Genomic DNA, 16024 nt, shown 5'->3' with positions numbered 1-16024 from the left:
CATTGTTGTCAGCAACTGTCGAGAGCTCAGGGGTAAGGGTGTATGCAGATGTTGCAGTTCAGCTGTGGTGAAATCTGCATTTTAAAAAATGCATTGGAAAAAAACATGCGCTTTTTTACCACGACTCAATGCATATTTCTTTATGCATTTTTTAATGCAGCTGCATTAAAAACACATCAAATCACGGTTAAAAAAAATGCATGCATTTTTTGGATGCAGTTTTTTTGCGTGGTTTCAACTGCACCTCAACATCTGAATACACCTGAAGTCCTCAATCTTTTACATTATCTTCTGAATATACCTCCATAATGAATATCATTCAGGCGTCTGAGGGAGCTTCATCAGAGTCCTTTATAAAACAATTGTTTGTCGCATTAAAAAGCTTCATTTAGAAAGATTTGTCTTATTTGATGCAAAAGATTTTTCACTCAAGTAGATGAACAGGAAGATAGGGCGATCATGTAGAAAATAAAATGACAGGTTCCCGAGTGGCTACCCACAATCTTCATGAGGAAGGAATGTAAAAAATAAAAACAATAATAGCAGACCTAGAAGATAGGTCAAGAAACAACAAAAATGTTTTTAATTCAAGGGTATTAATGAATCAGTCACTCCACCAGAATTGACCAAATATCTCCAACAATTAAGTAAATCACTCCTGCCAGAACAATACATCCTTAAAGGAGTTATCCGAGATTTTAATATTGATGGCCTATCTTTAGGATAGGCTATTAATATTAGATTTGCGGGTGTCCGACTTTAAAAACCCTCGACGATCAGCTGTTTGAACGGGCCGCAGCGCTCATACAAGTGCTGCAGCATCTTCAATGTTTACATAGGTTTAAATTCTGTTCATACTTTTACACGCCGTTACTAATAGGAGCAGAGCTGCAGTACTGCAGCACGGCCGCTATATTGTGACCGGAGCAATCTGCTTCCGGCACGACCACTGCATAACTTTCGGTGCCCGGAGGCAGCTGGTGTAACGACTATGGCCGCGTTCCGTCGTTCTAACTTACCGCTCAACGACCGCGGCCATGGACATCCTGCTGCTGTGCTGCGTTGTCCCCCTGTGAGGCATCGGCACTCACTTCCGGGTATCGAGACTGTCTCCCGAAGGGTGCGTGCGCTCGTGCCCGCTCTTAAAGGGACAGCACGCGCACATGGAATCTTCATCAGCTCACATGATTTCCTGGACTATAAGAAGGCCCCCGCCCTTCTGATCCTCGCCTGAGCGTTGTTGTTGTTTCCCAAAGTCTGTCTTGCAAATGGTCTCCTAAGTGTCTTCCAGCTTCCCAATGTTCCCCGTACCTGTATCCTGTTTCCCGTGCTATCCAGTACTATCCTGATCTACTGCCGTGCTGAACTGTTGCCGTGCTGTGCTGCATTTCCACGCCTGCTCTGCTACTCCACGCCTGACGTCTACCTGCTGTCTGGTCCCAGTTGTGCCTGCTTAGCTACTGTCTACATTGCCTCAGGTAACCTTTCTGGACTATTGACTCTGTAGCATACCTGTTTGGCCAGCTGCCATCCCGCTACGCGGTACGGCCCAGTGGGTCCACATCCCGCATCGTGACAGCTGATCGGTGCGGGGTCTGGGTGTCGGACCCCCACCAATCATATACTGATGACCAATCCTGTGGATAGGTTATCAGTATGAAAAACTGCCTCCTGCCTAGATATCTCCTTTAACGATGATCATTGCTCCTTGTGAATGGAGCAAACTAGTGCCTATTGACAAGCTGTATTGTCGACGTGAGCTAGTTAAAAGGTGGTTAAATGCGGTGGTTAATAAGTTAGCCTCATCTTACTCCTATTTTAATTAGATTAACCCCTTAAGGACGCAGCCTAGTTTGGGCCTTAAGGCTCAGAGCCCATTTTTCAAATCTGACATATTTCACTTTATGTGGTAATAACGTCGGAATGCTTAAACCTATCCAAGCGATTCTGAGATTGTTTTCTCGTGACACTTTGAGCTTCATGTTCGTGGTAAAATTTGATCGATATATTCAGTGTTTATTTGTGAAAAATTGCAAAATTTAGAGAACATTTACAAAAAATATAATTTTTCAGAATTTAAATGCATCTGCTTGAAAAACAGACGGTTATACCAACCAAAATAGTTACTAGTTCACACTTCCCATATGTCTACTTTAGATTGGCATCGTTTTTTGAACATTATTTTATTTTTCTTGGACGTTACAAGGCTTAGAACATAAACAGCAATTTCTCATATTCTTAAGAAAATTTCAAAAGCCTTTTTTTGAAGGTACCAGTTCAGTTCCGAAGTGGATTTGAGGGGCCTATGTATTAGAAACCCTGATAAAACACCCCATTTTAAAAACTAGACCCCTCAAAGTATTCAAAACAGCATTTAGAAAGTTTTTTAACCCTTCAGGCATTTCACAGGAATTAAAGCAAAGTGGAAATGAAATTTGCAAATTTCATTTTTTCTGCTGAATTTCAATTTTATTCAATTTTTTTCTGTAACAGAGAAGGTTTTACCAGAGAAATACTAAAAAATATGTATTATCCAGATTCTGCAGTTTTTAGAAATGTCCCACATGTGGCTCTAGTGCGCTCGTGGACTAAAACACAAGCCCCAGAAGCAAAGAAGCACCTAGTGCATTTTGAGGCCACTTTTTTATTAGAATATATTTTAGGCAGCATGCCAGGTTTGAAGAGGTTTTGAGGTATCAAAACAATGGAAACCCACCAGAAGTGACCCCATTTTGGAAATTACACCCCTCAAGGAATTAATTTATGGTTTTTGTTATCATTTTGACTGCACAGTTTTTTCACAGCACCTATTTGAATTGGGCTGTGAAATGAAAAAAATTATATTTTTTCCAATAAGATGTCATTTTTGATCAAAATTTCTTATTTTCACAAGGAACAACATACCCCATTTTGTTGCCCAATTTGTCCTTAGTGCGGCAATACCCCATTTGTGGTGATAAACTGCCGTTTGGGCCCATGGGAGGGCTCAGAAGGAAAGGACCACCATTTGGCCTACTGGAGCTTTTCTGGTGCTAAGTCATGTATGCAGAAGCCCCTGAGGTACCAGTAGAATTGAAACCCCCGAGAAGTGACCCCATTTTAAAAACTACACCCCTTAAGACATTCATCTAGAGGTGTAGTGAGCATTTTGACCCCACAGGTACTGTGTAAAAGATAATGCGCAGCAGATGGTGCAGAGTGAGATTTGCAATTTTATATATATATATGGCATGTCAGTGTCCGATATAGTGTGCCCAGCATGCGCCACCGGAGATATACACCCCTTAAATTGTAATGTGGGTTCTCCTGGGTACGGCAATACCCTACATGTGGCTGTTATCTGCTGCCTGGGCACACGGCAGGGCTTAGAAGGGAAGGACCACCATTTGGCCTACTGGAGCTTTTCTGGTGCTAAGTCATGTATGCAGAAGCCCCTGAGGTACCAGTACAGTTGAAACCCCCGAGAAGTGACCCCATTTTAAAAACTACACCCCTTAAGACATTCATCTAGAGGTGTAGTGAGCATTTTGACCCCACAGGTACTGTGTAAAAAGATAATGCGCAGCAGATGGTGCAGTGTGAGATTTGCAATTTTATATATATATATATATGGCATGTCAGTGTCCGATATAGTGTGCCCAGCATGCGCCACCGGAGATATACACCCCTTAAATTGTAATGTGGGTTCTCCTGGGTACGGCAATACCCTACATGTGGCTGTTATCAGCTGCCTGGGCATACGGCAGGGCTCAGAAGGGAAAGATGAGGGGGGTAAGCTGTGCGGAGTGCATCAGGGTAAATTAAAAATCAAGGGATGTATGATACATTTTAAAACAATCTTTTATACAGAGCCCTGGTTTTTCGGGACACGTGTCACATTGGTATATTGTGTTCTTCCTTATCCCCCTCTTATAGCAGACTCTGCACCTCTTTTGACTCTTTCACTTTCCACCGGTTCCACTTCTCCTGGAAAGTGTTGCCCTGGTACGATGCGTGTGGCCTCGCTTCCAGAAGTCCTGGGTGCCCCCCCTTCCTGGTCCCTAAAGATTAGATCTTGAAATTCCAGGAAAGTTCCCCTCTGGCCTGCACATCGACGTAGCACGTACGCATTGTACAAAGCCATCTGTATGATGTGCCCAGCCAGCTTCTTATACCACACCGCATGGCGCTGTAGGGCTTCAGGATTTGATTTTACAAGTCCATCCCTCCCATGTACCTATTGTAGTCCAGGATGCAGTCTGGTTTGGGGGTGGCCTTTCCTTCATATATCCTAAACCTGTAGGTATACCCTGATGCACTCTCACAGCTTATACATCTTCACGCCATACCTTGCCCTCTTACCCGGCAGGTACTCGCGGAATTGAACCCTCCCTTTAAAATGTACCAGGGACTCATCAATAGAAATACACTTCTCGGGGGTGTATGCTTGGGAAAGCCAGGCACTGAAACGGTCTAATAGGGGTCTCCGTTTATACAAACGGTCAAAACTGGGGTCATCTCAGGGTGGGCACGGCTCATTATCAGTATAATGTAAGAAGCGAAGTATTGCCTCATTTATTTATTTTTTTAGGTTCCAGTTCAGTTCTGAAGTTGCTTTGAGGGGCCCATATATTAGAAACCCCTATCAAACACCCCATTTTAGAAACTAGACCCCTCAAAGTATTCACAACAGCATTTAGAAAGTTTATGAACCCTTTAGGTGTTTCACAGAAATTTAGAGCAAAGTAGAGGTGAAATTTACATTTTTTTTTGTCAGAAAATCCTCTTTATACCATTTTTTTTATAACACAAAAGGATTTATCAGAGAAACGCAACTTAGTACGTATTGCCCAGATTCTGCAGTTTAGAGAAATATCCCACATGTGGCCCTAGTGCGGTAATGGACTGAAGGAGCGGCCTCAGAAGCAAAGGCGCACCTAGTGGATTTTGAGGCACCATGTCCGGTTTGAAGAGGTCTTGTGGTGCCAAAACATTGGAAACCCCCCAAAAGTGACCCCAATTTGGAAACTAGACCCCTTGAGGAATCCATTGTAGTTTTCTTGGGGTGCATGCGGCTTTTTGATCAGTTTTTATTCTATTTTTAGGTGGCGTGGTGACTAAAAAACAGCAATTCTACTATTGTTTTTTTTATTCTTTTTTTTTTACAGCGTTCACCGTGCGCTATAAATGACACATTCACTTTATTCTGCGGGGCGATACGATCACGTCGATACCAGATGTTTATATATTTTTTTTATGTCTTATGGCGTTTGCACAATAAAATACGTTTTGCAAAAAATCATTCACTTTTTGTGTTGCCTTATTCTAAGAGCCAGAACGTTTTTATTTTTCAATCAATAAAGCCGTGCGAGGACTTATTTTTTGCGTAACGAACTGTAGTTTCGATCAGTACCATTTTTCGGTACATGCAACTTTTTGATCTCTTTTTATTCCATTTTTTGGGAGGTGAAGTGACCAAACAATTGTGATTGTGGTACGGTTTATTAATATTTTTTTTTACGGCGTTCACCGTGCGGGATAAGTAACAAAATAATTTTGTAGTTCAGGCCGTTACGGACGCGGCGATACCAATTATGTATAGTTTATTTGTTTGTTTATATATTTTTATTAATAATAAATGACTGATAAGGTAAAAAGGGGGATTTTTACTTATATTACTTTTAAATCTTTTATTTTCTTATTTTTACACATCTTTTTTTAACTTTTTTTTTACTTTATTACTTTGTCCCACTAGGGGACTTGAGGGCAGGAGGCCCTGATCGCTATTCTAATACACTGCACTACATGCGTAGTGCAGTGTATTAGAACTGTCAGCTACTCACTGACAGCAAGCATAGTGGGTCCTGACGTTGTCAGGACCCACTAGGCTTCCGTCTATGGCATAGCCGGACGCCATTGTTTGGTGTCCGGTTGCCATAGTCACCATCGCCGGCCGCTATCGTGTAGCAGGCCGGCGATGGCGGATTAACCCCTAAGAAGCTGCGATCGCTATTAAACGCGGCTTCTGAGCGGTTAATCGGCGGGGGAGCTCCGCGATCGGTCCCGGCACATTGAGCAGTGATAGTCTGCTGTCGGAAACAGCAGCTATCACAGCTCATGAACGCCGCCCCGCGCGAACGGCGCCGTGTTTACTCCATGACCTACTATTAGGTCACTGAGCGCGAACGCTACAGTTAGCATGACCTAATAGTAGGTCATGGAGCGTTAAGGGGTTAAGGGTATGTTCACACGTAGAGTCAAAAACGTCTCAAAATACGGAGCTGTTTTCAAGGGAAAACAGCCCCTGATTTTCAGACTTTTTTGAGCAACTCGCGTTTTTCACTGCGTTTTTGCAGCGTTTTTTACGGCCGTTTTTGGAGCTGTTTTCATTGAGTCTATGAGAAAACGGCTCCAAAAACGTCCCAAGAAGTGTCCTGCACTTCTTTTGACGAGGCTGTAATTTTACGAGCCGTCTTTTGACAGCGACGCGTAAAATGACAGGTCGTCGGCACAGTACATCGTAAAGCCCATTGAAAGTAATGGGCAGATGTTTGCCGATGTATTGGAGCCGGTTTTTCAGACATAATTCGAGGCGTAAAACGCCTCCATTACGTCTGAAAATAGGTTGTGTGAACCCAGCCTAAGACTGGCATATGAAACACCAGTCTTAATAAATTTCCCCCACTGACTTTTCCTTGACACCAAACAGCCTATTTGTCTGCACAAACTTTTCATATTAGGCACCGACCGATTTCCTTAAAGGGTAACTAAACTTTCCAAAAACTTCAGACATGTCATAGTGACATGTCAGATGTTTGGATCGGTGGGGGTCTGAGCACTACGTACTCAATAGAAAATCTATGAGCATGAGAAACTAAGCAGCACTTCTGCAGCTTCGTTTTAGTGATCGGTAGGGGTCTCAGTGCTCGGTCCCCCACCGATCAAAACTTCTGACATGTCACTATGATGTCAGAAGTTTTTTGAAAGTTTGTTACCCTTTATTAGTTTGGTTTCTGTTGTTTGTTTTTTCCCCTTTTGTCCCCCTTTTTTCCAGATGTATTGCAGCACTGGGTCCAAACTCTGCATTAATATTCAGACCCCTCCATCTACAAATCAGACGGCGCGATATCTCAACTTAAAGAGGCTCTGTCACCAGATTTTGCAACCCCTATCTGCTATTGCAGCAGATAGGCGCTGCAATGTAGATTACAGTAACGTTTTTATTTTTAAAAAACGAGCATTTTTGGCCAAGTTATGACCATTTTTGTAGTTATGCAAATGAGGCTTGCAAAAGTCCAAGTGGGTGTGTTTAAAAGTAAAAGTCCAAGTGGGCGTGTATTATGTGCGTACATCGGGGCGTTTTTAATACTTTTACTAGCTGGGCGCTCTGATGAGAAGTAACATCCTCTTCTCTTCAGAACGCCCAGCTTGTGACAGTGCAGATCTGTGACGTCACTCACAGGTCCTGCATCGTGACGGCCACATCGGCACCAGAGGCTACAGTTGATTCTGCAGCAGCATCAGCGTTTGCAGGTAAGTCGATCTTACCTGCAAACGCTGATGCTGCTGCAGAATCAACTGTAGCCTCTGCTGCCGATGTGGCCGTCACGATGCAGGACCTGTGAGTGACGTCACAGATCTGCACTGTCAGAAGCTGGGCGTTCTGAAGAGAAGAGGATGTTACTTCTCTTCACAGCACCCAGCTAGTAAAAGTATTAAAAACGCCCCGATGTACGCACCTAATACACGCCCACTTGGACTTTTACTTTTAAACACACCCACTTGGACTTTTGCAAGCCTCATTTGCATAATTACAAAAATGGTCATAACTTGGCCAAAAATGCTCGTTTTTTAAAAATAAAAACGTTACTGTAATCTACATTGCAGCGCCTATCTGCTGCAATAGCAGATAGGGGTTGCAAAATCTGGTGACAGAGCCTCTTTAAGGTCCCCACTGGACTATTTTGTCTCATTGCCTTCAAGGCTGATAAACGATGGAGGAATACAATGACTATTAAAGCGACCCTCCAGTCGCAACATTTTTTTTGACAATTCAAATATATAGTTGACTTACCTGCTACCCCGCTACTGAAAGATTCAGTCTCCTGCATTCCAGTCTTCTGTTTTCCACTCCCCAAGATTGCCACTGCAGTCTCAGACTTCGCTATGGAAAGCCACCCTTTCACTGCCCTCCAATGGACCAGTGCCTATGACGTGTCTCCAACTTCCAAAAAAAGCTCTCCATAGGGAAGTCTGGGATTACGGCGGCCATCTTAGAGAGTGTAAAACAGGGGAGTGGAACACATGCCAAAATTATCTGGAGCGGACCAGAGGGTAAACTGGAAATTTTTTTTTTTTTAGATGTATAGGAAATAAATAAAAAAATTTGGGGACTGGAGGGTTTCTTTAAGATACTCTCTATTTAGAGTCTATGAACTGCCTTGGATGCAATTCATGGTAATCCATGGCTACAAATGCTTTAACGGTAACTCTGGGGAAATTAAGCTTTCCATGTGAATCCTCACCTGCAACCATGATGTCTGATGCTACCAAGTCTTTTATAGGTTTTTGAATAATAAAATATTAGTTAGAATGTGGGCTATCCATAAAATATAAAAAAAAAACAGGAATCCACGGGGTGACAACTGCAATCCTTCTTATCCCTGTGTATTCTGCTGTTGCCACTGAATCTCCTCCAGCCTTCCTTTTGATGTTGGAAAGCTATTGCTAACCTGCAGTAAGTTGGAGTTTATGCTGCTACACGGGGCACAGTCTGCAGCCTCTGATGTGATGTAGACCTGTTTTCTATCCACACCTCCCTATGTCATGCCTGGGCAAAGCATCATGTAACATGTAGTTACAAGAGTTTACTGCCCGCAGACAGCATTTTCTAGAAGCTGAATTAGGCTATGACTACACTGCATTTTCCCTGTACGTTTGACATATGCATCGAGAAAGCTTCCGGCACATACAATAAACATACCTATATGTACCGATTATATAGCTGGAGGCCAAAAGGGAGCGTTCTTTTTTACCTCGGTATACATTGGTTATACCATTTTTTTGATGGATAAAATAGCGTAATAACTACATCCAATAAAAAAAAATATACGTTTAAAGATTGCCACTGTATAGACATTTACGTCACTGGAGCTTTCCTGGGGTAGCCCCAGTGACGTTGCTTTTCCGAGCGGAAATGGATAAAGGCAGGAAAAAGGAGGCAGAAAGTGTGCCTTTGTGTGAGATATTATGGCTATTTGTTTGACACTGCTATAAAGCACACTTACTGTTTGCATCATCCACACATTGCCTGTACCAAGGCACACGTAGACCCTTCGGCACGGTTATAGGATGCTGTAGGTACTATTTGTGCCACCGTATGGTGCCTTTGTACAGCACTGTTATTAAGATATGGATATTCAACAGAAAAACATGCCTATGAAATATGGGACAGTAAGGCCCTATAGAAGTCTATAGTGTACATGTACACGTATAAAGGATAATTATACAAAGAGAGCAGCGTACAAAGCCATATGTATAAAAATATAACAAATTTTTATTGACCCAGAAATAAGACAAACATTTAAAAAGGTACCAAAGAATATAAGACTCTATAAATGTTACACGGCATAACAGGGAAACAGACGAGCCATATACTTAATTAAAGCTGTAGCAAAATATACTGTAGTCCTTGTATTAAGGTTATACGGAATGGGTGATATAGTATCCCACAAATAGATGTTCCTTAACAGGTATACAAGTTGCTGTTATTTTATGAACTATATAGTCCTGGTGGAGATAGGGAAAACCTAAATGTCAGAAGGTGGAGGAAACCTTACCCATTTCGAAGGTCGTGGAAACCTGCATGCCATGTGCAGAACCCCAACGCGCGTTTCGCCGTGTGTGCTTCCTCAGGGGATGCATGAAGGATAAGTATTTATGAAAAGTTGAGTAGGACGTGCAACACCTTACAAAGTGGCATGGCTTCTTAATAAAGCAGAAGAAAGTCTACTGATGAGCTATATTAGTGGTGGCCGCATGAATTGCTTTCTGTGGAGCTGGCAAAAAATTATAAAAGATACACTTGCTAATGTATATTTTATTCTACATCTTCACTGTTTCTACATTCTGGTACTGTTTCAAAGATTCAAAGAAATGTTCATGTACATAAAGGGCAGGTTATCATAATCTTCACTGGAAAATCACTGCAGTGTGTTTTACTTTCACTATGGAAATGATCGAAACCACTGATCGGCAAATTGGCAACTGTGATCGACAGGTTGAACGTTTATGGGTGCTGACTAGTTCGCTGCGGGGACTTTACTCAGTACTGCAGAATAAGGAATTCCCTTTCTAGAAGGCTTTTCCAATCGTTGACTGAAGAATCAGACATGGAGTATGGAGAAAAACTCTTGCATAGAGAGGTTTGTTGATTTAGCAAATGAAAAGTCCTTTCTCGCTTCAAGCAGCTTCTGCCAGGCATAGCGAGGCAAGGAAATATTTGTGGAGATTCTGTCAGATTCTTATCGGCAGAAAGATTTTGGATATATATATATATATATATATATATATATATATATATATATTTTAGATAAGGCTCTGTTCACATCTGCGCTACGATTTCCATTATTCTCTTCTATCAGAGTAACGTGAAAGAACAAAAGCGCCGTATCCGTCGCATTACGGAAACCAAAGGCGCCTGACAGAACCTATTTACTTTAATAGGTTCTGTCGTGTTTTTGGCATTTTGCTGGACAAAACAGAGCTGCGTTCTGCATTATTTTGTGATGTCTGCAACGGAGGCTTCTAACCAGGGGCGGATTAAAAGTACCATGGGCTGTGCAGAAAGTGTGGGCCCCGTCCACTACAAAATGTACATTACATATACATACAGTACTCAGCAAAAGTTTTCGTAGTTGTGGCTGCAACGTAAGAATGCTTTCAAAAATAGAAGTGTTAATAGTTGTTGTTTTTTAATCAATTACCAAAATACAAGGTAGATGAACAGAAGAGAAATGGAAATCAAAAAAATATGTGGTGAGACCAACCTTTGCCTCCTATACAGCATCCATTCTCCTAGGTACACTTGAACAAAGTCATAGATTTTGTAGGATTATAGTCAGGTGTATGATTAACCAATTATACTAAAAAGCCGATAATGATCATCATTTTCATATGTAGGTTGAAACACAGTCATTAACTGTAACAGAAACAGATGTGTAGGAGACTTAAAACTGGGTGAGAAACAGCCAAATCAATTACCAAAGTACTGTACAATATTTGGTGTGACCACCCTTTGCCTTCAAAACAGCATCAATTCTTTGACGTACACTTGCACACAATCTTTGAAGCACAGATCTTCTGTGGATGTAGGCTTCCCCAAATCCTTCTGTCTCTTCATGTAATCACATACAAGCTCGATAATGTTGAAATCATGGCTCTGTGGGGGCCATATAATCACTTCTAGGGCTTCTTGTTCTTCTTTACGCTAAAGATAGTTCTTAATGACATTGGCTGTATGTTTGGGGTCATTGTCCTGCTGCAGAGCCAATCAGATGCCTCCCTGATGGTATTGCATGATGGTTAAGTATCTGCCTGTATTTCTCAGCATTAAGGACACTATTAATCCTGACCAAATCCCCAACTCCATTTGCTGAAATACAGCCCCAAACTTGCACAGAACCTTCACCATTCTTCACTATTGCCTACAGACACTCAATATTGTACCGCTCTCCAGGCCTTTAGCGAACAAACTGCCTTCTGTTGCAGTCAAATATTTCACATTTTGACTCCTCAGTCGACAGCACCTGCAGCCGTTTTGTTTGCACCCCAGTTTTTATGTTTTCGTACCTAGTTGAGTCGCTTGTCCTTGCTTCCACGTCGAAGGTATGGCTTTTTGGCCGCAATTCTTCCATGAAGACCACTTCTGGCCAGACTTTTTTAGAACAGTAGATTGGTGTACCAGTGTCCCTCTGATTTCTGCCAGTTCTGAGCTGATGGCACTGCTGGACATATATAGCAGAGTTTGTCTGTGCCTCACCCAGTTTTAAGCCTTTTACACAGCTGTATATGTTACAATTAATGATTGTGTTTCAGCCTACATATGAAAATGATGATCACTATCACCTGCTTGGTATAATTGGTTAATCATACACCTGACTATAATACTATAAAATCCATGACTTTGTGCAAGTGTACCTAGAAGAATTGATGCTGTTTTGAAGGCAAGGGGTCGTCACGCCGAATATTGGTTTGATTTAGATTTTCCTTCAGTTCATTCACCTTGTATTTTGGTAATTGATTAAATAAAACTATTAACACTACTATTTTTTAAAGCATTCCTACTTTGCAGCATTTTTTATATATATATATATATATATATATATATATATATATATATATATCACATAAACAACACAAAAGTATGAACAGCACATTCCAACGCCTGTAACTGCAAATTTATACAGCACACAAGAGATTGGCGAAGCACACTGCGAACACTAATGCCATCTAAGCCGCTAAATATAAATAAATATGCAGTACTGCTAAATCTACTTACAATAGGGAGGTTCTTAGCGCACATTTTGATCAAATTGTGTGATCCCACCTGCCACGACAAGGCGACCTCTATGAGGTGGGAACCTACGCTGCACATACACCCAGTACTGGGACTAAGCCTACATATACCTGGGGATGGTAGGAACCAGCATTAAACTAATTCAAATCACCCAGGGCAGGATGGGAGGAGTGCAAGATCAAAAAATGGAGGCAGTCACTAACCCCACATATATGAATCACATAAACAACACAAAAATATGAATAGCACATTCCAACACAATGAATCAAAATGTGTTTACAGGTGCAGGAACGCCTGTGACTGCAAATTTATACAGCACACAAGAAAATGGCGACCGCACACTGTGAACACTAATGCCACCTAAACAGCTAAATATAAATAAATATGCATTACTGATAAATCTACTTACAATAGGGAGGTTCTTAGCGCAAATTTTGATCAAATTGTGTGAGCCCACCTGCCATGACAAGGCGACCTCTATGAAGTGGGAACCTACGCTGCACTCCTCCCATTCTGCCCTGGGTGATTTTAATTAGTTTAATGCTGGTTCCTACCATCCCCAGATATATGTAGGCTTAGTCCCAGTTCTGGGTGTATGTGCATTGTAGGTTCCCACCTCATAGAGGTCGCATTGTGTGCTGCTGCCATTTATATATATATATATATATATATATATATATATATATATATATACACACAAACACACAGAGATACAAAGAAATAAACAAACTCGGCACTCCCAAAAAGCTGTAAATCAGGCCATGTGCAGGTCACCGCAAAGGATGAATCCACTCCTTGACTAACAATGACTAAGAAAAAACATAGAACAAAGTAACAGCACCGGGACTTCAGGATCAATGGAGAAGTGTTGGTTTATTCACCACAAAGTGAGCGATGTTTCTGTTCACATCTGAAACTTTCTCAAGCAATTACAAAGTGCAAAGTGTAGAGTATATACAGTGATATACAGTAATATACAGAGTAGTTAACTCATTCATTAATATACTAACAAAAGTAAATATACAAAGAAGTACATAAATACAGTACATGTTTATTCAACCATTAAATATAAAGTGCAGTATCCTAAGATTACACATTTTGTGGCGATCACGGTGTTATAATAAATGTTAAGTGGATCAATTAAGAGGTTGCAGAGGCCTATCAAAACATAATTCATAAAGTCCAAACTTACATCGCTCTGGAGAGTAGCACGTTCATAGTGACGTCCCTAAGCATCTAGTGCGCATGTCCAAGAAGATGCAGTAACCGTACGCGTCACTGGAACGCATACACTGTTCAACACAACTGCGTATGCGTGAATCGGCCATTAGGTTCTATTGCGCATGGCATAACATAAACACAGGGCTCTACCGCATATAGCAGGAGCTATAAAGATATCTCGTCAGAACGGACAGCTTTATAGATGTATTTACAAATCAAATAGGGGAGTATCAAATTCCAACAGGGATAATCCCAGAGGAGGGAAGAAAAAACCCTAAATTCCATGGCCAACAAAATGAAGAAAGAAATTATCTGTTCAAACTCCTTTAAAGTTAAATAGCGAGAAAGGAATATGTGTGTTATTTTCTCCCTGTACATCTATATGGAGTCAATAAAACCATTATATGTAAACCCAGGGGCGTAACTAGGAAAGACTGGGCCCGATAGCAAACTCTTGACCGGGGCCCCCTGGGTGCCACATGCAGCCCCCCTTATAAATAGTGCCCCCTGTAGATAGTGCTATAAAGCCCCGCCTATAGACCGTGTGACACCCCATTTGTAGATGGCGCCCCCTCCTGCCCCTTGTAGATAGTGCCATACAGCCCCCCTATAGATATCACCATAAAGCCCCCACTGTATGTAGCGCTATACAGCTCCCACTGTATATAGTGCCACACAGCCCCCCCTCCCTTGTATATAGTGCCACACAGCCCCACCTTAGTAGATAGTGCCACACACAGACCCCTGTAGATTGCGCCACACTCAGCCCCTTGTAAATAGTGCCATACAGTTCCCCCATGTATATAGTGCCATACAGCTCCCCCTTGTGTATAGTGCCACACAGCCCCCTTTGTGTATAGTGCCACACAGTCCCCCTGTGTGTATAGTGCCACAAGGCAATGGTGCATCTGAGAAAGTTGTATCAGCCAGCGAGATGTCAATCAAACATGGAAAGGTGGGTTTGGAGGCCGGACTATGTGACTCTTCAGGATAGCGGTACCTCCCCATGACCCTCTAATGAGTAATTAGCTATAGTGTGCGCCGTTTTAAAAGTGGATTTTAAGGATTTTGCTGCATCTGAAAAAAACATACAAGGGAATGTTTGGAAATATTGTCAGGTCATGTATTACCGCATGGTGGCGGTTCAAGGGGTTAAAACTACCAGACAGGTTCCCATGAAATATAGAATGAATTGAGAACAACTCCATCTGCCCTGCAATTTTGTTATTATAAATATATCCTATATAACTACAGATCCAGAACCAAGTTATGACATACATACAGTACCACAACCAAGCTCAGTACATAAATACAGCGCTAGAACCAAGCTAAGTACATATATGCAGCAACAGAACCAAGCTCAGTACATAAATACAGCACTAGAACCAAGCTCTGACATATATACAGCACCAGAACAAAGCTCAGTACATAAATACAGCACTAGAACCAAGCTCTGACATATATACAGTACCACTACCAAGCTCAGTACATAAATACAGCACTAGAACCAAGCTCTGACATATATACAGCACCAGAACCAAGCTCAGTACATACATACAGTACCACAACCAAGATCAGTACATAAAAACAGCACTAGAACCAAGCCCATACACAGCACTTGAACCAAGCCATACATATATACAGCACCAGAACAAACCTCAGTACATAAATACAGCACCAGAACCAACCTCAGTGCATAAATACAGCACTAGAACCAACCTCAGTATATAAATACTTCCCCAGAACTAAACTCATTACATATATACAGCACCAAAGCCAATCTCATAGGTATATACAGCACCAGAACCAAACTCAGTACATATATACAACACCAGAACAAATACAGCTCAATTTAGTGCAACCCCTGCCGTATAGGTTTGTACGGCGTAAAACTACAGCTCCCAGCATGGCCCGAACAATGGAGAGGATATGCTGGGAGATGCTGTTTCACAAAAAAAAATCATATCCTAATCATACCACCATCATCTCGCTGCAGATCATACAGTGACTACAGTGCTGATTAGAGGCAGAATAAACATTCACATTAAGTGACTCACCGGTGACTTCTCAGATTCTAGTTCTTTTCTTCTCCCTCCGGTCCAGACATCTATGATGGATTTCTACCGGCCATGACCCATTTCTGCAGTTTTCCGCTCAGATGTCTTCAGCTTCTCAATTTTAAAACATTTCTGCACCTATAAACGAAGTTAAAATTCTCAACACCTCTAAATATAATAAAGTGCCATA

The sequence above is a fragment of the Rhinoderma darwinii genome, chromosome 3 (genome assembly GCF_050947455.1).
Source record: "Rhinoderma darwinii isolate aRhiDar2 chromosome 3, aRhiDar2.hap1, whole genome shotgun sequence".
NCBI lineage: Eukaryota > Metazoa > Chordata > Amphibia > Anura > Rhinodermatidae > Rhinoderma > Rhinoderma darwinii.
This window is presented reverse-complemented; position numbering follows the sequence as displayed.